This window comes from Triturus cristatus, chromosome 12 (assembly GCF_964204655.1).
Source record: "Triturus cristatus chromosome 12, aTriCri1.1, whole genome shotgun sequence".
Classification (NCBI taxonomy): Eukaryota; Metazoa; Chordata; class Amphibia; order Caudata; family Salamandridae; genus Triturus; species Triturus cristatus.
The window spans coordinates 106,050,895-106,071,833 of NC_140595.1; the positions used below are offsets into that span (position 1 = coordinate 106,050,895).

A 20,939-nucleotide genomic window follows, 5' to 3' on the forward strand; every position below is an offset into this window, starting at 1 on the left:
TTACTGACTGGACTGAGCATCTTACACTATCATCTGTAGCAATAAGCTCGTCAATGTACACATGTGACATTTTATTTTTTAAAGTCCTTGTAACTGTACTTGCACTTGGATTGGGGTACCACTGAGCAAAATAAGGAAAACTAGCTTCGAAACATTCGAAACATTCGATCAATGTAATACAATATTGCTGTAGTAACATGATTGAATCTCTTTATACCCTTTTTTATTTGGGTTTTAGTACTTAATATAATATTACTATTATTCCAATGATTTTATAGTATCATAGGATCGCAACTAATGTTGCAGCTATATTTTAGTTATTGTCAGATTTGTTGAATTTAATGTACTGCTTTTTGATGAACAAAACATTGTAAAAGATTTGAATTAATCATACAATAAACATATGAGTTGCCGCTCTACCGAATCAAATTGCTGGGGTTCCTGTGTGGCTGAGTTTGCAGGATGTGGGGGTGCATGCGTTGTCCTAAGGCTCATTCTCCATTTGAAGACAAGTTCGGCCACACTAGCCCCCCCTTCCTGCCATCTGCTCTGCAGCTTGCACTTCTCTGTTCCCCTGACAGGAGAATTTCACACCTCATTAAAGCAGCCTGGCCAGCCAGGACAGAGCAGCTGAAACATGGCTCCTATCAATATTCACAGTTATAGATACAAGACACCCTACCCCGAAGCACCTAGGGTAGACCTTTGTAAAAATAGGGTCAATTAACACTTTGGAATTACCTTCAAATCCAAAGATGTATTTGCATATAATTTCTGTTTAAAATCAGCCTGCAAGGCAGGGCAGGCTTTTAAATGACAGCAGGCACCACAGTAGCGCATACTTCAGTGCAGGCAATCTACTGGGCCTCTAAACCCCCCTGCCCTAGTATACTAGCAACTTATAATCACCCAAGCCTTATTGTATACTAGGGACTTACAGGGGTCTGTCATTGCCAATTGTAATTATACCAAATTAACATGTACGTTTTACACAGAGCTCCAGCTGTGGGTCTGGTTAGCAGAGCCCAGGGCATAGTCAGAGTCAGAAAGTCACCATCTAGTGGTCAAAATACCTCAAAAGTGTGGGGGGGAGGGGCACTGCAAACAGGTCCTGATTTCTGGTGCCGTAGTAGAGGGTTGATATCTTTGTGAATTTTTGGAAGTATATAAAAGTATGGGGAGAGGTGGGGGGGGGGGCACTGCAAACAGGTCCTGATTTCTGGTGCCGTAGTAGAGGGTTGATATCTTTGTGAATTTTTGGAAGTATATAAAAGTATGGGGAGACTTGATCTATAATATGTAAGAATATTTTTGGGTCGGCTCTTCAAACCTGTTGAAAAGGGGGAAGGTGTTGTACTACAGACCACAAGTGCCTACATGACGGAATGCAGACAGCTCCTGAGCAGCAACAAGAACTTTAGGGTGATCACGGAAGGGCCGACCAAAATATTTTGTCGGTGATCAACAAAATGGTGGATGAAGCAGTAACAGGAGCATGGATTTTAAAACGAGAGGCTGATTTCTGATGTAACAAAATTTCTGTCACTCTACTTTTATATGTTTCCCAAAATACACAAGAAACCTATACTGTTAAGCGTTTTAGATTCAGGTAATAGGTTCTATTTTGACCCTTTATCACACTTCAGTGACTGTTTAATGAAACCTATTGTACTGAAAACGTCCACATATTTGAGGGACACAAATGCTCTACTTCCTATCACGAAAGATGTAACTTTTGACCTAACAATCGATTGGTGCGCCTAAATGTTGAAAGCCTGTACACCGGTTTACTCTATTAGGCAACATTGAATTCTATGAATGAAATTGTTTACCATGAGGATTGGAATTACAATACTTCCCATCATTTTATACAAGAGTGCTTAAGATCAGCGCTCTCACAAAGATTTTTTTGAGCTTGAGAAGACTCTATACTTGCAAGTCAATGGAACTTCCATGGGCAATACTTTAGACCCAAGTACACCAGGCCTCTATGTACATCATTTTAAGACTACGCTCATTCTCAATGACTGCATTCCCTTCAGAACACACATCAAGGTGTGGAATGGTTTCATTGATACGTATTGATGATGTTGGAAGGTAATCCGGAATTTGTGATCCCCATTTTTCACGAGTGATAGAAACTTAGGGGCCCATTACGATGGCGGGCGGACTTTGTCCGCTCGCCACCGTATCAGGAAATGGGACCGCCCACCATTGTAAACGGCTCAGTCGTGGCCTGGGGTACCGACGGAAAGAGAGGTGCCTCATTCTATCTACACACGCAGTAGCATAATTATATAGGTCCTGAGGAAGGCCAAGATTACATTCAATCCAAAATGACTGAAACATGTAGACCTTGATTTTGGACTTATGCAGTTATTATTTCAAAACTGCATTTGCACTGTTTTTAATTTGGTGACCAATAGACTATGAATAAAGTTTGATTCTCTATTGACAACCAATTTTAGCGAGCACATCAATATTCAAATTGTTTGCACTGCGCCCACCACTCTCAGAAATCTCTACTCTTCACATCTGTTGGATTGTAGCAAATCCTAGCTATCCATTATAAAAATATCTCTGAGCTCCTCCCTCTCAGAGAGGGGGTTGTAGCCCTTAGTTGCACTAGGTTGCAACTAAGAGGAGATCCCAAATGATGAAGCATGTCACCATGGTGAGTGATGGGATTCCGTCCTCTTTAAAGAGGACTTTCACTGATTACACCATTAGGTCTTTTTCTTGTGCCAGTAGCCTGAGAAGCCTTTTTTTCAGGCTTATAGACCCATGGATATTTCTGTTGTGTTTGGGGAATATATCCGTATGCTGGTCTTTAAACGTTCCCTAAGACCCTCAATCTCTTGTTTTATTGTTGTCATTTCTGAATCACAACAATACTCCATATAGTTTAGGCAGAAATCAGTCGCTTCAGGATGAAAGGCCACACACTTTATTGTGCTTATGTGGACAACCATGTGCGTCATAAATCAGTTTTTCCTGTTGTGCACACCAATCAATGCATTTTTGCCACAGCTGGAGCGAGGGTGGTGTAGGTTGCTTCCAAAGGCAGACAATGTCCCTCTTAGCCACCAGACAGACCACCTCCACAAAAATCCTTACACAGCCTGGGACCCCCCCCCCCCCAATTCCTGTACAATTCCCAGAAGCACAGTATAGTGGGTTCAAAGGGATCGGGATCCCCAGAACCGTCGAGATCTCCCGCCCCAGCCCATCCCAGAAGAAACATAATACCAGGCAGTCCCATGTCATATGATAAAAGTCGGCGGCAGGGAGAGGGCAGCACACGCATTGAGTCTGGGCAGAAAACAACCACCGATGTATGCGATGCAGCAAAAGATAGGTTGCATGCAGGTAATTACTTTGAAACAAATGCAGACATGAAGATATTGCCTGCTCTCTAGGGGCCAAACATGCTTCCCACCAAATATCATGATTCAGTTCACCCACCCAAATCACCCACTTTTGCCAAAGCGAATCAAAGCCTTCAGTGGCATGGATAATCAGGGAGCAATACATCTGGAATATTACTCCATTCCCTAGGTGTCCCATAACTCATTTGGACTCAAGGGAATTATATTCTGGGAGCTGGGTAGGAAAGGTGTGTCCATATGGCATGCCATAACTGAAGAGAGCAGAAAAACTGTGTGTTAGACAAGGAGTACTGCTCTTTTAAGTCTTGAAAGGACATTAAATTATCCCTTTTTGGGCATCTCCTAGATGCGTGATTCCTATCCAGTCCCATTGGTTACAGCCCTCAAGGTTTGAAAGCTGCTGAAGCCAAGTGCCCTGCCAGAGGGGGTTAAATCTTGTCAATCGGCCGTCCAACCGAATAAGGTGCAGCGCCTCTCTCCAGCAAACCACCACTTGAGTGCATGAATGCGTTTCCAGGGGCAGGCGGCTCCCATACAGCAGGTCAAGGAGTCCCTCAAAGCCCACTGCGTGAAATTCCAAATGGTATGCAGGGTATACCAGCTGCCTGTAGACCACTCATTGACGGGGGCTCCAACTGTGCCACCAGGTAGTACACATAAATGTCTCACACCCTAAAGCCCCTGAAAAGTGAGATTCCATGCCAAGTTGAATGCCACTCTTTGGCGTTTCCAAGCCCATTTAACGGTTGTGAGTCTAGAGGTCAAGAATCGGAACCACCCACGATGTGAATACAGTATATGGCAAATTCACTAGGATGTACTAATAGCGGGGGAGACACATCATTTTAAAAAGTGCGTTACGCCCCATAGGATTGAGGGACAATCCACTCCAATAGCGCAGGACCCTGTCAAGGGTAACAGTCAAGTTTTGAATGCTTAGAACCTCCCCTCTTCTTATCAGAGGCAGGAGAACCTCTTCTATCCTGAGAAAGAAGAAGAAAGTCTGACTCATACCTGATCGCTATACCAGGGCGGGGAAGCAGCAGGAGGATTAATCTGCACAACTTGGGTATAGAAACGAAAAACATATGCAAGATTTTGGAAAAACTACTGATTGGGAATGGTGATGGGGAACCCACAGACGTTTACAAGATGTTGGTTAAAATGTCAGAAACACTATTGTGCCAAAATCAATGTTGCATTTCAAAGACACACATTTTTCTGCAAGGGTCCAGGGAAAGACCAAGCAGGTGCCAAGCTATGTAGCGAGCTTGAAGAGCTTGGCTCACACATCTGAATTTGGTTATCTTACATAATTGTTACTTAAGGACCTCTTGGTGAAATGCACTAACAACCTCAAGAGAAGTTATGTGCAAAAAGTAAAACCCAGTAATAAAAGGACATTTAAACTGAGGAAGGAAAGTGCACACAATGAGGTGAGTAAAGGAAATGCAGTGATAGGGAGATAGCATTAATTTAACACAGAAACGTTCTGTCTCTATAAAGAAAGACAAAGAGAATGTGAGTTGAGAGAACAAGATGAAGGTTGACAAGGAAAGGAAGACTTTGAATAAGTCAAAAACAAACACTAAGGGGTATATTCACAAGAACGTGTGATAACTACCGCAAGAGTAGCTTAACGCAACTGTCAACATCGCAGCCCATGTCGGGAAAATAACCCCGTGTCAACGTGGAATTCACAAGGCGGTGCCATGCGATAGTCTGCCAAAATCGCTAAAACTGTCCGCGACACAACCACCTTGATGGAGATTAAGAAACAAACCACAACACCAAAAAACCTGCGTTGGGCCAAAGCGCGATGAGGAAATCAGCGTTAAGCAGCGCCAGGCCGGCAAAACACACACCTGGCCGGCGGGAAAACTCTCCATAAAAGTAGAAAAAAACACCCAAACACAAACGGACCAACACCCAAGCACCATGGAGGCAGCCGGAGCAGGCACAGAGGACGAGCGCAACCCCACAAGCACCACGGACGACCAGCCCGGGACCTCGGGGACAGGGAAGGGCAAGGACAAGAAGAGGAAGACGAAGTTCAGTCCGCAGACGAACTGGATCATAGTCACGAAGGTGATGGAACACCATCAACAACTGTTTGTCACCTCCAACTTGTCATTGGACACCAAAACAGGAATATGGCGGGACATCGTGGACAAGGTGAATGCTGTCGGAGAGCACAAGAGGACAATGGACGAGGTCAAGAGGCGATGGAATGACATCAAGCGGAAGACCAAGGAGAAACTTGCAGCCACCCAGAAGGCAGCAATGCAGACTGGAGGTGGGGGCCCAGCGCCACAGCTCGAGCTGTATGACATGGAGGAGCTGGTGTTGACAGTCATCAGTGTGGATACTGTGGCCGGAGTCGGGGACCGGACACTGCTCGACAGGACAAAACCGCAACAGGGTGAGTGACCACCAGGTACTGGGGGGATGGGTGGAGATGCCCATGATGGCAAACATGCACAATCAAGCACAGCACAGTGCATACCCTCAATGACTCCGGGTCTTCGCCCAGATCCACAGATTGTCACAATGTACAATGCCATGCTGTCTGAATGTCAACATGTACCATGCGGCTACATACATGGTCACCGTCAACACCCCCTGCAGAGCAGTCCCAGTTACTCTTCACTGATGACGAGGAGGACAACCCCAGCATCGACACCCAAGCCCTCCTAGACATCATTGACCTCATCCATGACTCACCTCCAGGATCAGGGCTGACCAGCTGCATCGAGGAGACCCAACACACCACCCAAACCACCCAGCAGGAGGCACCCACGGCCCGCCAGTCTTCCAAAACCCACAGGAACAACACATGAACTTCCAATACCGTGTGCTGGAGGGCCCAGAGGGAGACGGCTGAGCAGGTGCGGGTGGGGTTCGACCTCATGGCTATAAAACTGGACGCCATACATGGGTGTCTAGGCCCGCTCCATGGCCTCCAACAAGCCCTGACTGACATCGCTGGAGTCCTAACGTGGAGAGAAGAACACCTGTCCGCTGTGAGCTGGCACATATGCGGAGGCTCATGGTGGACATGGTGCGGATTGAGGCGGAAAGGATGGCAGCCACCGCTGTACATCAGCGAAATTTGGCTGGAATCTACCATGCCCTGCAGACCATCATTATAGTATTGCTGCCACAAGGTGTGGCGCTGATGAATGCTGCTGACCCTACACCATCCACATCTCCGCCCCCTGGTGTGTCAGTGCCCCACAGTGCGGCAGGAGTATCCACTCCGGCACCTGATGTGTCACTGCCACACATTGTGGCCGACAACCCTTCTCCGGCCCCGGATGTGTCAGTGGCACACAGTGCCCCAGGCTGTACTGCAACACCCTCAGTTGGGCAGAGCACACATCCGGGGACGAGGACATGGATGGGTTTGTGATCAGGAGGCACTGGCATTCATTTCTGCCACCTGGCCTGTTCCTGCCTGGTGCCGCACATGGCCCCATGACCTACCACTGACCCCCAATACACTTCGATGCACTCACCTTGGACAGCGACATGGACTGCCATATCCTGTTTGATGACCAATGACACGGTGACCACACTACGGACTGTACCTTACCTCTTCTGTAGGACTTGTCATCCCCGGATGGACTCTGTCTGGCCCTCCATGGGCCCATTTTGTATAGTGTGCTCGGCATTGCCCTGTACCGCTCCAGCTGCAGGACTGCACTGGATATGCAATAAACATGCACTGACGGACTGCTGTGTCCTGTTGTTCATCATCCATGTATGAATGTGTGGGTGAATGTAGGTACAGTGATGTCCATTGCGTCAATGAAGCTCATCCTGTGGGATGCCATTCAGAGGGTGCTACATAGCATATTGTGTACCGGGTCCCGTGAACACTACAACAGGGACACACGCATCAGTCACTTCCATGTCCGGACATGGACTGAACCACGCCCAGATCCCACGTGTCATTGTTGCAAGCCCTGCACTGGTCCGGCGTATGGCAGGCCAGACCACTCCTCTTACGCTACGAGGGGGGGGCCCTCATTGCCAGCCGTCGCAAGCGTACTCGCTGGTGGTGTGCAGGTCACCGGTCTAGTTGTCAGCATGTCACAGCCACTCCCTGAGGGCAGGTTTGCACACACACCACACCCATCCGGCAGAGGCGTCACAGGCCATGTGACTCCACCAACATAAGGGGCCGACGACGTCACATTCCCCTCTGCAGGTGGTGACTGAATCACGGACGCTCCACAGTTCTCAATCATAAAGGGCCCATGAGTTGCTGCGTACAGGGTTCGTGGCACCCGAGGCCTTGACGCCGTCACGGGCCTGCCACCACATGGCGCTGACTGGGCTTACACAGGGTTAGTGGCACCTGGAGCATTGTGGCCGGCACAGGCACCCTGCCACAGGACAGTAACTTTGGGTGCAGTGGCACCTTAAGCTGCTGAGCGGGTGTGCAGCCTGCGATGATGCCCGGTCCCAGCAGTCCGGACAGCTCAGGTTTTATGTGCCCTGCTGGACCGCAGTGTAGGCCAGAGCCAGCGGGCAGCGCGGGCCTACCGCCACGTGGCATCGCTTTTGGGATCACAGAGTTGGTGGCATCTATTGGGCTGAGCGGGTGTGCAGCCTGCGATGAGGCCGGGTGCCCTGGTATGTCCTCTGCCATGGAGTAATTAAGCCCCAGCCCCAAACGTGAGACCTGGTAGCCTGCGGAGGGGGGCAGCATGGTGTGGAGTGTGCCATGTCCCTGTGTCCCGGGCTTGTGGCCTGCTGCGTCATGTGGTGGGACCTCCTGTCTGCATGCTGGTGGCGGAAGGTGAGCAGTGCGGCCTGGGTGTGCATCTGCGGGCATGCTCCAATGGGTTGCGGGAGGGGCTGGGGTGCCTCTGTCTGGGTGTGCATGGGCGGGCAGGCGATTTTGTCTTGTGCAATCGTGTGTACTGTGCCAAACATGTATCTGGACTCTGTTTCAGATGACGGGTCTGTCTCAGATGTGTGACCTAATGGACTGCACTACATGCTGGCAAGTGGTTGGAAACACACCGGTGGCAGCAGGTGAGCAGTGTGGCCTGGGTGCGCAGGGGCGGCGCTCTCTCTCTCTCTTCCCCCTCTCTTCTTCTTCTCTCTCTCTCCCTCTCTTCCTCTCTCTCTCCTTTGCTCTCTCTCTGTCCTTTGATGTGTGCAGGACACACCTTCTCATCATGAATATTTGTCTTGCTGGCTGTGACCTACGGATTGGATCGAGGTGAGACGCAATGTGTCTTCATTTCATTTCTGTGTTCATTTCGTTTGATTTGTTGCTTCGGAAATGAATGTGTGATGCTCATTTTTGTGACGACACATACATGTCACCAGTTGTGATTCTGCGACATCATGCGGATAATTTTGTACGTGATTGGGTGTAGCTAATGTGGCATGTCTTTGGTCGGGGAGCCGGGGAGGGGGGGTCTTGGGGTGGTTGCGGCGGGTGTTGTTTAGGCCTGGGCTAAAATTCCGTTCCGCTCGCGGAAATTACGATAATTTGACATTTTCGCGTTCCGCGGAGAGCGCGAAAATGCCAAAATTTCCGCAATCCGCATTTTACCGGAAATTTTTTGCTTGCTCACGCCTTACCTGAATCCCCGCGTTCGCCGACAAGTTTTCCCGATCCGGTCGCGTTCTCCACGAGATGTTGGATTGTTGGTAGCCATTTGCGCTGTCTGGCGACAGTTCGCGCCCACAGTAACATCATGCATCGCGCGATCACGTCTTTCTTCTCGCGATCATGCACCGCGAGACAAGTGAAAACAAGATGCCCGCGCCCGTGAGCAACCGCATGGGTAAATTGGCGAGCCGCGACCACGCAGAAAATACCGCGAACGGGCGGGAAAAAAACTTCTGCATCTTCGCGATATTTCCGCGTGTTTGCGGAGATTTTTAAAATTTTCGCGATAATTTGCGAAAGTGAATTTCGCAAATTCCGCCCACCCCTAGTGTTGTTTCCCATTCGGCCCTCCGGGCTGCATGTTCAGTTGCCCGGGTGCATCTGTATTTCTTCAGGCGTGGCTGTGGGCTGGTCTCCCTTTTGTGGTGCAGGCTGTGGTCCGTCCGACTTAGCATCAGGTCAGAGCAGGTGTTAGTTTCCTGCTGCTAACGCACCTTATTGCCTGTTTCATTTTCTTATCGCAGTTCTGTTTTGTCGTTGTGAATGTTGTGGAGTGGTGTTGTCGCTGCTTTTGGCACGAGAACGCCTACTCTGCATCTCATTAGCGATTGTTGCGGGGGTCTTCTGTGGCGATGTTTTTTGCGGCTGCTATCGCAGGTAAACTGGTGCTGTGGGCTGTTAACTGAATGGGGCGATAGATTTATTGCAACTTTGGCTGCGATAAAGTGCCGTTAACTCGGCGATAGTTCCTTGTGAACATGCCCCTAAATTGTTTCATGAAGAATAAAATAAACGTTAGTAAAGAGGGCATTATGTAGAAGTGTGCAATGATGACAGATTAAACTGAGTATAGAAAGACAGTGAAGAAGTTAAGAAAATAATTCTTCAGGAGTGAAGTAAATTAAGTGAATAGAGAGGTTGATGGTGGCTGATGAGCACACCGGAATATGAGGTAAAGATTGCAGGAAATAAGGTCACAGTATTAACTGACTCCCCATCCATGCTGATCGGAGATAAAAATTGGGAAAACATATCTGGGATAAATGCTAGCCCTGGACATTAACTATGGCGGCCTCAGCATTGACCCAGTGGGCGATATAGTGATGAGAATTCAATACAAGGACAGAGAAACAGTGTGAAAGTGTAGGCTGCTAAGCAACAGGATCATTTATTGGAATGTAGGCATCAGGGATATATAGGGATTGCACTGAATCTAATTTTTCCCGAATAAGACATATTGACAGCAAAGCTAGAAGAAGAGGACATTATCAAAAGACCTTTGGGATGTTATGTTCTGCAACCCATGAAGGAAATAATTGATCCACAGGACAATCATGTTCTCCTTAGGGCAAACATAAGTGGCTTGGTGGCAGATGGCAGGGTTCTCGGAAGTTTGAAGCCGCTGAGTCTCAATCCCAATAATGAAAGGACAGGGATGCCTATTGCTGGGGCAGTGGGCCTGTATGTTGGTTGTATGACAACCCCCGGTGAGGCCTGAAAAGGGGCAAAGTTATTGAGGATACTGCCTCGCAGGCACAGAGAGGCACTAGGAGTGTGCTGTGGCTCTGCTTTCTTTAAAGCACGCCAATGTGGAGTCAACCTTCTCGCTTAACAGGTGAGACTGATCAAAAGGCATATCCATAAGTGATTCCTGGATGTCACCAGAAAAGCCCTTGTTCAACATCCATGCTTAGCGCCAGAGCACCATACTTGTCTTGATTGCTCTGCCTAAGCAATCAGCAGTGTGCAGTTCTGATGTATTTTACTGCATCCTGGACATCTTAAATAGTTTGAAGAGAATAAAGGTGAGAGGATTGTGCCCTGGGTGGAAGTGGCGCTCACTTTTGCCGGTTGCTGTACACTCATTAACATGTGTCGCTGCAAATTTTGCAGACAAATCACTGAAAGAACACATTTCCAATCAACCTCTCATTACATATAGACGGGGAAAGAACATCAGATCATTGATAAGTCCGAGCCACCCTAAACCTTCTGCGAAATCTAACTGGCTGACACAGATATGTACTGGCTTTCACAAATTTGGCAGCTGCCAAATTTGTCCTCTAGCAATGAATAACACTAAAACATTCCAGAGTCATCAGGGGAAACAATATGAGATTAGCCAACTGATCAACTGTAATAGTCGATATGTGGTATACATGCTCAAATGTAAATGCAGCTGTTTTTACATTGGAAGTACAATTAGGCAACTCAAAGAGAGAAACAATGAGCACCTAAGGGCCATCAAGCACCACGACCCCAGATACTCGACAGCGACACATGTTAATGAGTGTAGAGCACAAGGGACACACAAGTAAGTGGCATATGTCCGTCAGTACTCTTGCCTGCTTCTGTTCGCTCACCATATCGATAACTGCAGCTCGCTTGCTCTTATCACAGACGATGGCGTGCCTACATGGACTTGCTACTAAATAATTTGATAATCTCAGAGGCATGGAATCGCGAACGATAGCTTATTCACCTATCTTTTTTCACCATACATACCTATGTTCAACATTGTAGCCACCTAATAGTTGGCTCAATACTCCTATCATTGCCCCGCATGACAATTCCGCCGGCTCACCCACTACCGCGTTAATTCGAGTTGTCTGACATGATATACTTGATGATACTTATCAATCTCACTTTGAAATATTCAGCCGCAGCCCGCTCGATTTTATATCACACACGATGGCGCGCCCACATGGACTCGCTACTGAATAATTTGCTAATTTTCAGATGCATGGAATCTCAAACGGGAGCATATTCACCGAGGTCTATATAACTAAATCACACTTGTGTAACGCATCTGAGCCACTTATTGCTTGGCCAAGTACTCTTATCACTGCCCGCATGATAATTCCGCTCACCCAGTACCACGATAATTCAAGTTGTCTGACATGATTTACTTGATGATACTTATCAAGCTTACTCTGCCATTTTAAAGACTCTGGCACAATAATTGATGCTCTCTAATACTAAGCCTGGGCAAAGCACTACGCTGCGCTCGCGTAGTTTGCGAAGTTTGCGCTACTTCGCACTACGCGAATTGCACGTAGCACAGTGCAAACACGCATAGCGTAGTGTTGCGTAGTGCAGCGGTCATTTTTTGCTTGCTCGCGGTCCTCAACGTCAATTTGGCGACCGCGAGCAAGCAAAATGACATCCCGGCGAGACTTTTTCCTCGTTCGCGATCAGCAACATCAAGTTGGCGATCGCGAGCGTGGAAAATAAACCTCCTGGCGAAATTCTCAACGCGAGGAGGTCAGGTTTCTCATAGCGAGTGGTCGCGTGTGCTCGCGACCGCTCGCGATGAGAAACTACCAGTCCGCGTTGAGAAAAATGCCGCTCGAGTAAAAATCTACCCGAGCAGCAGAAAACTACAGCTCGCACTGTGCAAGATGCCGTTTTCAATGATTGCACAGTGCCGGTTGCTTGTCCGCACTGTGCAATCATTGAAAACAACATCTTCCACAGTGCGAACAGGGTGCTACGCAGTTCGCGAAGTGCTACGCCCAGGGTTATCTAATACTGCCATAGCGTGATAACTTGGTTCAGTACACTCACATTGCTCTGATTGCCATGTTGAAGCACGTCACTGCCGTTATAATCCATGCCTCGCACTTATTCACTTGTGCACTCTCACAATGGTGCGGGCTTCTGTAAAGTGATATCTGACCCTAATAATTCAGATTATCCTCAATTTTCAATTTACAGATATATGTAGGACAGAAGCAACCAATCTCCTTTGAAATTTTCCCGGCCGTACTAAGGCTGGGACGGAATTATAACCAGCCAGAAGGTATGTCTCCCAGATAGTGTATGGTCATATTGTGGCTCCGCATCTTCATACATAGAAAAAATACAAGATATGTGTACATGACGATAACACTCTACATTATTTTAGGCTCAAAACGATATCCAGTGCACATTAAGGTAGGCCTGGGCCTATTCCCAGTACTCATAACCTACTAACTCACACCATTAACATAACTGGTATGCGCTCATGTCCCTTATATCTCTGTATATTTCCCTATTCCCTATGCTGTAGCAGTTATAAACCCTTTCACCACGTTTTCAATTGCTTCCTGGAGTGAATACTGTCTTGATCACCACGTTAGATAATTTCGAATATCGTGGAATTATATATCAGACACTATAATATGTTTGAAAGCACAAATAGGCACTTGTACAGTGAAATGATTGGCTCACTTATTTGTGCTTTTGATGGTTTCTCTGCATATAAATGATATATATATACACAGTTGGGACCACTTATACAATCACGTTTACCGTATGCATCAATTGTGCCCATATGTGTGGGCTGATATTCTGTTTTATATATGTTTTCCAGCCCTGAGGAAGTCGCGGGTCTCTTGTCCCGATCGATGAAACACGTGTTGGCTGGAGCAGATACATTATGCTTGTCTCTCTGCTATAAGTGATTAACTTAGAACACTCCTTGTATGTGTGCCAGGGCCTTTTCTAAATCTTAAATAGTTTGCACCAGGTCGGCAAGAAATACCCCTAGGACTGTTGACAAGATCTTAGTGATCATGTTCTATACTACATGGGAATACCTAAACAGCTTGCATTGGCTAATGGCAGAGCTAAGATGATTTAGAAGAACTTTTGTTTTCAGAATGCTACCACTCATTTTGACTCCCTGTCTATAGGGACCGTAAGAAATAAGTAGGAGTTAACTCTGCTGATAGATGCCTGAACTATCAGGCTCTCATGTGTGAGGAGTTGTGTCAGGAAAGCAGGATAACCTGAAGCAGTTCTATGGAGTGGCTATCTGCCTTTTCACAGGTGGGTAAGGGAAAGGCTTAGCCCAGGTACCTATTAGATTGGTTGTCACTAAATAATAACAAGTGCATGGACAACGCCTGTCCAGGTGGTAGACGTTCTGTGAGGACATTGATATTGACTTCAAAATCTGGTATCCCAAAGTCTCGGACTTCTGCTGTGCATCTGAGGACCACAGCAAAGGAGGCTGTTTCTTCGATTGAGATGGCTGGGTAAGAAGCTAACGAAGTTTTCCCAGGTCCACATAGACATTTATGTTACTCTTGTTTGAGAAGAATATAAATAGTTTGGATTCATAAGGGCACATTCCTCACATGAATTGAAGTTGTGACCCAAATCCAAACACCGGAGACACACCTCACGGGGTCCCTACAAGGTATAAACTTTGTAGTTTTAGCATGCATCATTATCTCTTGCACAGTGGAAAGGAACAATTTTAGAGAAAAGTTGTAAACTGATGAGAAAAAAGTTGGGAGCTAGCTCCAGGACCCGTGTGTGAAGGTGTGGAAAGAAAGGAGTTGACATCAGGTGCAAAAGAGTGATGCTTTGACACAGCTTCGGCTGTCACTTCTGGGGCAGAATGAGGTTGACGTGGAGCCAAATGGAGCCACTTGCTAGTGTCGGGGGCTATGCTGTAAAATATTTCTGAATCAGTTGGAGCCAGGGGGGGTATTCACAAGGTGAGGAATCTGTGGTTAGACGTATCCAATGAAAAGGCATGCATGAGATGGTGAGGATCCAACTAGAGTAGTGGGTGCGGAGTCAATAGATTCCCCTGGAAATTGTGCAGCTCCATTAGACTTGGGAGGAGAAAACGGTGTCCCAGAGAGGATTTGAATGCAAGTGGGCAGAGAAAACTTCAAAAGAAAATGGTTATAGAAGTAGACAATGGTGATGCATAGGATCAGGGAATGTAACAGAGGCAGCCAATGGTGAAGAAAAGGAGTGGGCAATGTTACAGAGGTAACCAATGGTGATATAAAGGAGCATGGAAAATGTTCTGTGGACATGAAATACGAGCAATAGTGAGACAGCGATTAAAAAACAACACATTGAGACACTTGGAGATCACTGTTGCTGAGCTGCATGCCCTGGCATGTAGGTCTTGGTCAAAGAAGAACTAGGCAAAGTTCAATTTAATGTCAGTGGAGCCATGGGATGGCGATCTTTTCCATGATGGAGTAATTGAACAGTTTCAGGGAAATAGTAACTACAAATGAGGTCAAATGAGGAGCACAAAATGAATTGAAACTAATGCAGCTCAAGTGTTTGCTTCATTTGAGAATGATAAGTAATTTATTGGACCGAACATTGATAAATTTCACTGCAATTATTTACAAATTCAAAAGATTTAAATCAGTAAGGGGTAGGGAGGTTAGACTAAGAGGGTCCAATCTTGTTACGCATGCAATGGGCAAGGAAGGATTTTAAAAGCGATCTAGCAGAGCACACTGTGATTTCTGTTCACCAAAAGACTCTATTTTCGAAACTGAACCCTGAAAAAGTAAATAATAGAAAGAGTTTAAATGGGATCTAAATATTATTACTACTCTAAGAATTACAAGAAGGTGTAGCCACAACCATTGGGGTCCTGTAGAAGAAAATGAGCACATGGCCTAGGATCCATAAAAATGTACTGAATTCAGTATCTGGGCCTGATCATGTGACAATGATGAATGTTGAAGATGTGCTGAGGTACGTGTTACAGGGTCATCGTCTAACGTGAATAATGATCTGAGGTACTTGCCTTTGGGTAAATATAAAAGCGTTAAACAAATGATTGCATTTTCTTGTTTAGCGGTTTTAAGTTTGGATGGATATTTCAATTTTAATCACTGCCGTTTGTACAATATGTTTTAAAGTGTAATCCGAATTTGGATTCCAGTGGTGATACATCTCTTACTGAAAATGCTCAAAAATCCACCTGTGTTTCAGGCAGTGGTTATGTCATGTTTGTTTTTGTGTAATAAAGTTTACAAAACAATACATCCATTTTGGACTTCTTCAATGTAGGCAGCACTTATGACAGCATTATCCTGGAGGCCTGGTAAAGGGAAGGTGGCCGTGGAAGAGAGAATGGCTGCATCTGTGGTTATGTTGACCGATTAAGTATTAAACCAATGTTTGATTTGTTGGTGGAAATAATACTGGGAAAGCAGCCCCACCAATTGGTACAGAAATAGCAGAAATTCGAATCGCAAAGGCAGGTCAAAGTCTCAGCAGCGTCAAGGATTCTAGCTGCAGCTGAAACAAGGGCTTTTGTCGAACCTGTAAATGAGGTAGGCAATTGACTGCTTTCCAGAAAAAGGGGTTGAATGAAGAATCCAGAATATGTTCTCACCTATCATTAAGAAAGATTGTAGTGCCTGCCTAAGGTTTATCCACAGAATTCTTCACTGTATGAATTAGGGAAAGATTGGAAGGGTCCTTACCCTTTATGAGCACAAGTTCATGACTGAATAAACTAAATATGTGTATTTGCAGGCAAAGCAATCTTACCAATGTGCAGAAGATCTCGTTTCTTGTCATACCCTTCCCCTTTTCATACACTATAGAGGGCCTGACTTGGTCAGCCCTCCTTATTGTCTACAGCGGCCTCACCGATGCACAGAAAGCCTAGTTTCTTGCATTACTCAATCTATTTTGGAGGGAAAGCCACTGTAACCTGAGGGCAACTGTTGATCTACTCTCTGCCTTAACCCTTTGCTAATCACTACAACAGCAGTTTGAGTTTTGTAAAAGATTGAAGACAGTATCAAAATTGCGGAAGTATTTGAACCAGTTTACAACAACCAAAATGCAAAGGGAAATATTCTCACACAATTGTCAGTTTAACAAACATCTCAGAAGATCGCATCATAGCCAGAGCTAGCTCAGTTTCAAAGATCTTAGAAGAGAAATTCACCCAGAGCATCTCCTCTTCTAATAAATCTGGTCCAATAGGAAAGTCAGGTTAGATCAGCTTGATGCAAGAGGAGGTCACAGCACTCTTCAAAAGGACCTCAATTGCCAATTCAATACAAAAGAAAACGGAGACCAGTTTCCGATCTTCCAGAAGCAATCAAAACATTGACAACTGTAGTCCTTCATGACAACAATATCATGTTGACCCAACAAGCTGATTAGATGCCAATTTGTTGGGCTTTAAAATGATCCACAGCACAGAAGAAACATTGAACGATGTGAGGGAGAGTTACTACAGATATTAGACTCAGGAAATATACCAGTTCCATTTTTTAGAAATAGGCAAGTTGTCTTTGGTAAGTGGATCATATACTAGTTTAAAAAAACAGAAAGAAATGAGTGGGGTTATAAGACACAAACATAAACTTGTTGTAATCATTGCTATAAGAAACCACGCAACATATCAAGCTATGTCACAATCTGCTAAAAAAAAGAATACCATTTGATTTACTGTAAGCCTCTGTGCTCTTCCTGATCCCGCAATATGTTACTAATAGCTGGGGTGACCAGAGCACACCAATATGTTCCCAAAATACAGACCCGGGCAAAACCTAGGATCCAGCTCTCCCATTCAATTAGCGGACAAATAATCTGACAGAAGTGGAGTACAGGGTGCCATTCAAAGGAGGCATAGATTTGCAACCCAAATTGAAAGGAGATGGTCTGAATAAAACCTTAAACGCAAGTGAGTTCTTAGATTATTCCATTATTAACATCCACTTGACGAAAATCATTATTGCGAGTCACACTTTCAAGCAATGGTTAGGGATGCATGAACATTACGTCAAGGAAATAACAAAAAAAGTGTTGTGGAGGCTGTAATGATTATTCAATACTGAAACGTTGGGAGCTCGATTGGCAACAATAAAGCAGCTCTGGGCTCATTATGGCTGGTATAAGCCTTCTGCTACAACATCGCGATGTTTGTCTTTATGTTTCTCTCTTTCTAATTTAGAACGATCTATCCATAGTGGGTAGAATGTTCTAATAGCCTTAAAGCCCTTCTGCCTCAAGCTATACCAGTTGGTAAAGGCACTCTCCCACTGATACAGGCTATATCTTGGAATAAGAGCCTTTAACAACTGGTATAGCCCTCAGCAGCGGGCTGTAAGGCTTTACTCTCCTTTTCTCCTGTACAAATGGAGGGCTATAAACATACCTTTTGCATAGCAACAGTAATAGTGATTCTGTATCACTCATCCAATCTACAGCTATTAAAATAGGACGCATTCCGAAAGGAATTCTGTGATTGGTACTTAGATATCCAGAGTAAATACTTTGGTAACCATACCCTCTGTGTGCTTGATTATGTTATCCAGCAGACGGGGATAGCTTGTTAGGTGCTTCATCTCTGAGCCAATTAAGTCTTTGAGCTGAAGTCGTTCACAGTCAGGGCTGCTTTCTGCCGCCTGTAGTAAAGAAACAACACTTATTGAGACAATACATATAAAATGACTACAATACACGCTTAGATCAGTTATACTACACATCATACAAAGTATTACCCTCAAGACCCCAAAGGACATTTCTCTCTTCAAGTGATGGGCAAGATAAGGAAACTAAGACTTGCAAAAAGGACTAATGGATGCAAAGTTCTTGTTATCATTTAGCAACGGTTTGTTTTAGGCAGTGTTACTCCTTGAGAAATCATTTAAATTAGGGTTACTACCAAAGACTGAAGCTCAGCAACTTTGACAGCTGAAGAAGTAGGAACTGAATGGTGAAGAAAACAGTTTCAGTTGATTGGAGCCCCATGACAAAAAGTCCCTCCCAAGAGCATAGCCGAGTTCAAGGAATATGTTATGATGAAAACGTTTCTTTAAAAATGTCACCGCTGGTACCTGCCACCAAAAGCAAACTCAAATGTGCAGCAAATTCCACATGCTGGAAAGAGTATAATCTGACAGATTGAGACCGGGAACCTGCATCTTTGCAGCATTGAACAGTTGCTGTGGGTGCACTCAAACAGGACAACTTGGAGGCAATGCAGGCAGAGGCAAATTGATTACTTGAGAAACACGATCAACCTAAGAAATTAGGGAAATAAAAAGCCAGAGTCACAACATTTGAGTGAAAAAAGAGAGAGTAGAGACCACAGTCCAGGACTAGAACTCACAATGAGACCATGTTGACTTCCATAGGCAGATGAAAATAAATGTGCTTGGTCAACATGATATGATCAGAGAACTAGAGCTGCCAGCCTTCCATTATGGCAATCGGGAACATTTGCCCCGATCTGAGATGCCTGAATAAATAAATAACCACTAGAATTACAGAGGAGAAAGAAAAAAACACCTCAAGAAGTTGACAAGACTGGGGGGGAATGAGGTGGGAGGGGGCACCGGAAAGTCCATGGCAAGATGGCCACACCTTAGTGCAGCTCTTCCCAATGGGTTCGGGAAATCCACCATAAATTCGGCCATCCTCCCCTTAATTGTAAAGAATATATATCCCCTCACTGGCCTGAATCACCTGGTGAGGTCTACGGAAAATAATCTTGTGGGGCATTGCAGCACGAAACTGAGAGGCGGAGTAGAGATAGGCACGGCTGGGCCGGGAGTTCAGGATCAGCACCTGTGCCGTGGGGGCTCCTGGAACACCTCGTCGTAACAGGAGGCTGAAGCCAGAGACACGGTGTGAAGCCTGCTGATAGCTTCATGAAGTGGAGAGGACACCAAGAACTACAGTGGAGGTAATCGGGCCCGGACCTGCGGTGTCCCCTCGCTGGCTTGAATCACCTGGTGAGGTCTATAGAAAATAATTTATTGGGGCAGTGCGGCATGAAACTGAGAGGCGGAGGAGAGATCGGCACGGCCGGGCTGGGAGTTCAGGATCAGCGCCTGGTCCGCCGTGGCTCCTTGATGACCTCGTCACAACAGGAGACTGAGGCCAGAGACATTGTGTGGAGCCTGCCGGTAGCCTCGTGAAGTGGAGCGGACACCAAGAACTACAGCGGAGGTAAGCAGGATTGAACTGGCGGTGCCTCCCCCCTGGCGTGCCTCAGCAGTAGGATACTAGGCAGCCTCACAGTCCGCACATGCAAATTGAGGCCAGGGCTCGGCCTAGCAGAAGCGGATGCCTCAAAGGATCCTAACTGGCCGCGTTGACATACGGGCGGTGGTGTGACCGTGGACACTGCCGGAAGGACAGGCATCCATTGTGGACATGGGGAGCCATGCATTCAAACCACGGCAGGCCCCAAACAGCTGAAAACAGCACAGCGTGGTCGGCGTCTGTAGATGTGGGGAATACATGCTGAGTGGTTCGGCATGGTGAACCCATGCTGAGTGGTATGTGATGACTGGAGAAGGCCTCGACACACGCTGCAGAAAACCCCTATTCTACATAATACATGGCTAAACCCCGTTCCAAAGGGGAAAATAATGTGGTAAACGAGGACACCCACGGTGATGTGCTGTGCTACAGCAAACATTGGTGCTTGAGACAGGAGCGTCAGAGGCCTGCAGTTTCCAGCTAAACTATCTGACTGTGTCTAAATATGGGGACAAGAGAGTTGAAATGCATCAATAGTGTGACTAAGGTCTAGTGCAATTCCGGAACAGTGCAGTGAGTTTTCCCACATCTCGCATTCCCACCTGGGCGATATTGGCGTCATATGCGATCACCATCTGACACCACAGGCACCACGACTCCGGGGCGCGGTGTGTGCAGCGCTGCCACAGTCACATAGGATTGCCTTCTGTTAGGGTCCGCTGCACAGTCAGCTGCCTATGTTAGGAAGCTAACGATCGTGAGTGCTCACAATGGGAAAGGCGGACCAGCAGCAGGCAAGACAAGAGGCTCTGCAAAACAACCCTCGGATACTGGTTTGGAGGGGTGGGGGGGCAGCCCACCAGGATGGCAGAAGGGAACACCCTAGAAGCAACACTCCTGGCAGTTGTCACGCAGCACAGAAACAGAAAAGAGGATATCTAAGGTCGAAGACAAGATTCAAACTAAGAGCTCGAAAAACCTGAACATGAAGCACGTCTTGGCAGTTATTCAAGCAAAAAACGAGAACTTGGAAGCGCACTCTTGCTGCAATAATTTACACATAATTGGGGTCCCAGAATCTATAAATGCTGTCAAAATGGAAACTTATATTGAGGGCATGCTGGTGACAATATTTGGTGCCAAGAACT

The 20,939-nt window shown here is 46.2% G+C and overlaps 1 pseudogene; it reads right to left on the minus strand.

The window, feature by feature from the left end:
• The window catches only part of LOC146772764 (rho guanine nucleotide exchange factor 11-like), a 253,630-nt pseudogene that overhangs the window by 139,964 nt on the left and 92,727 nt on the right, over positions 1–20,939 (minus strand).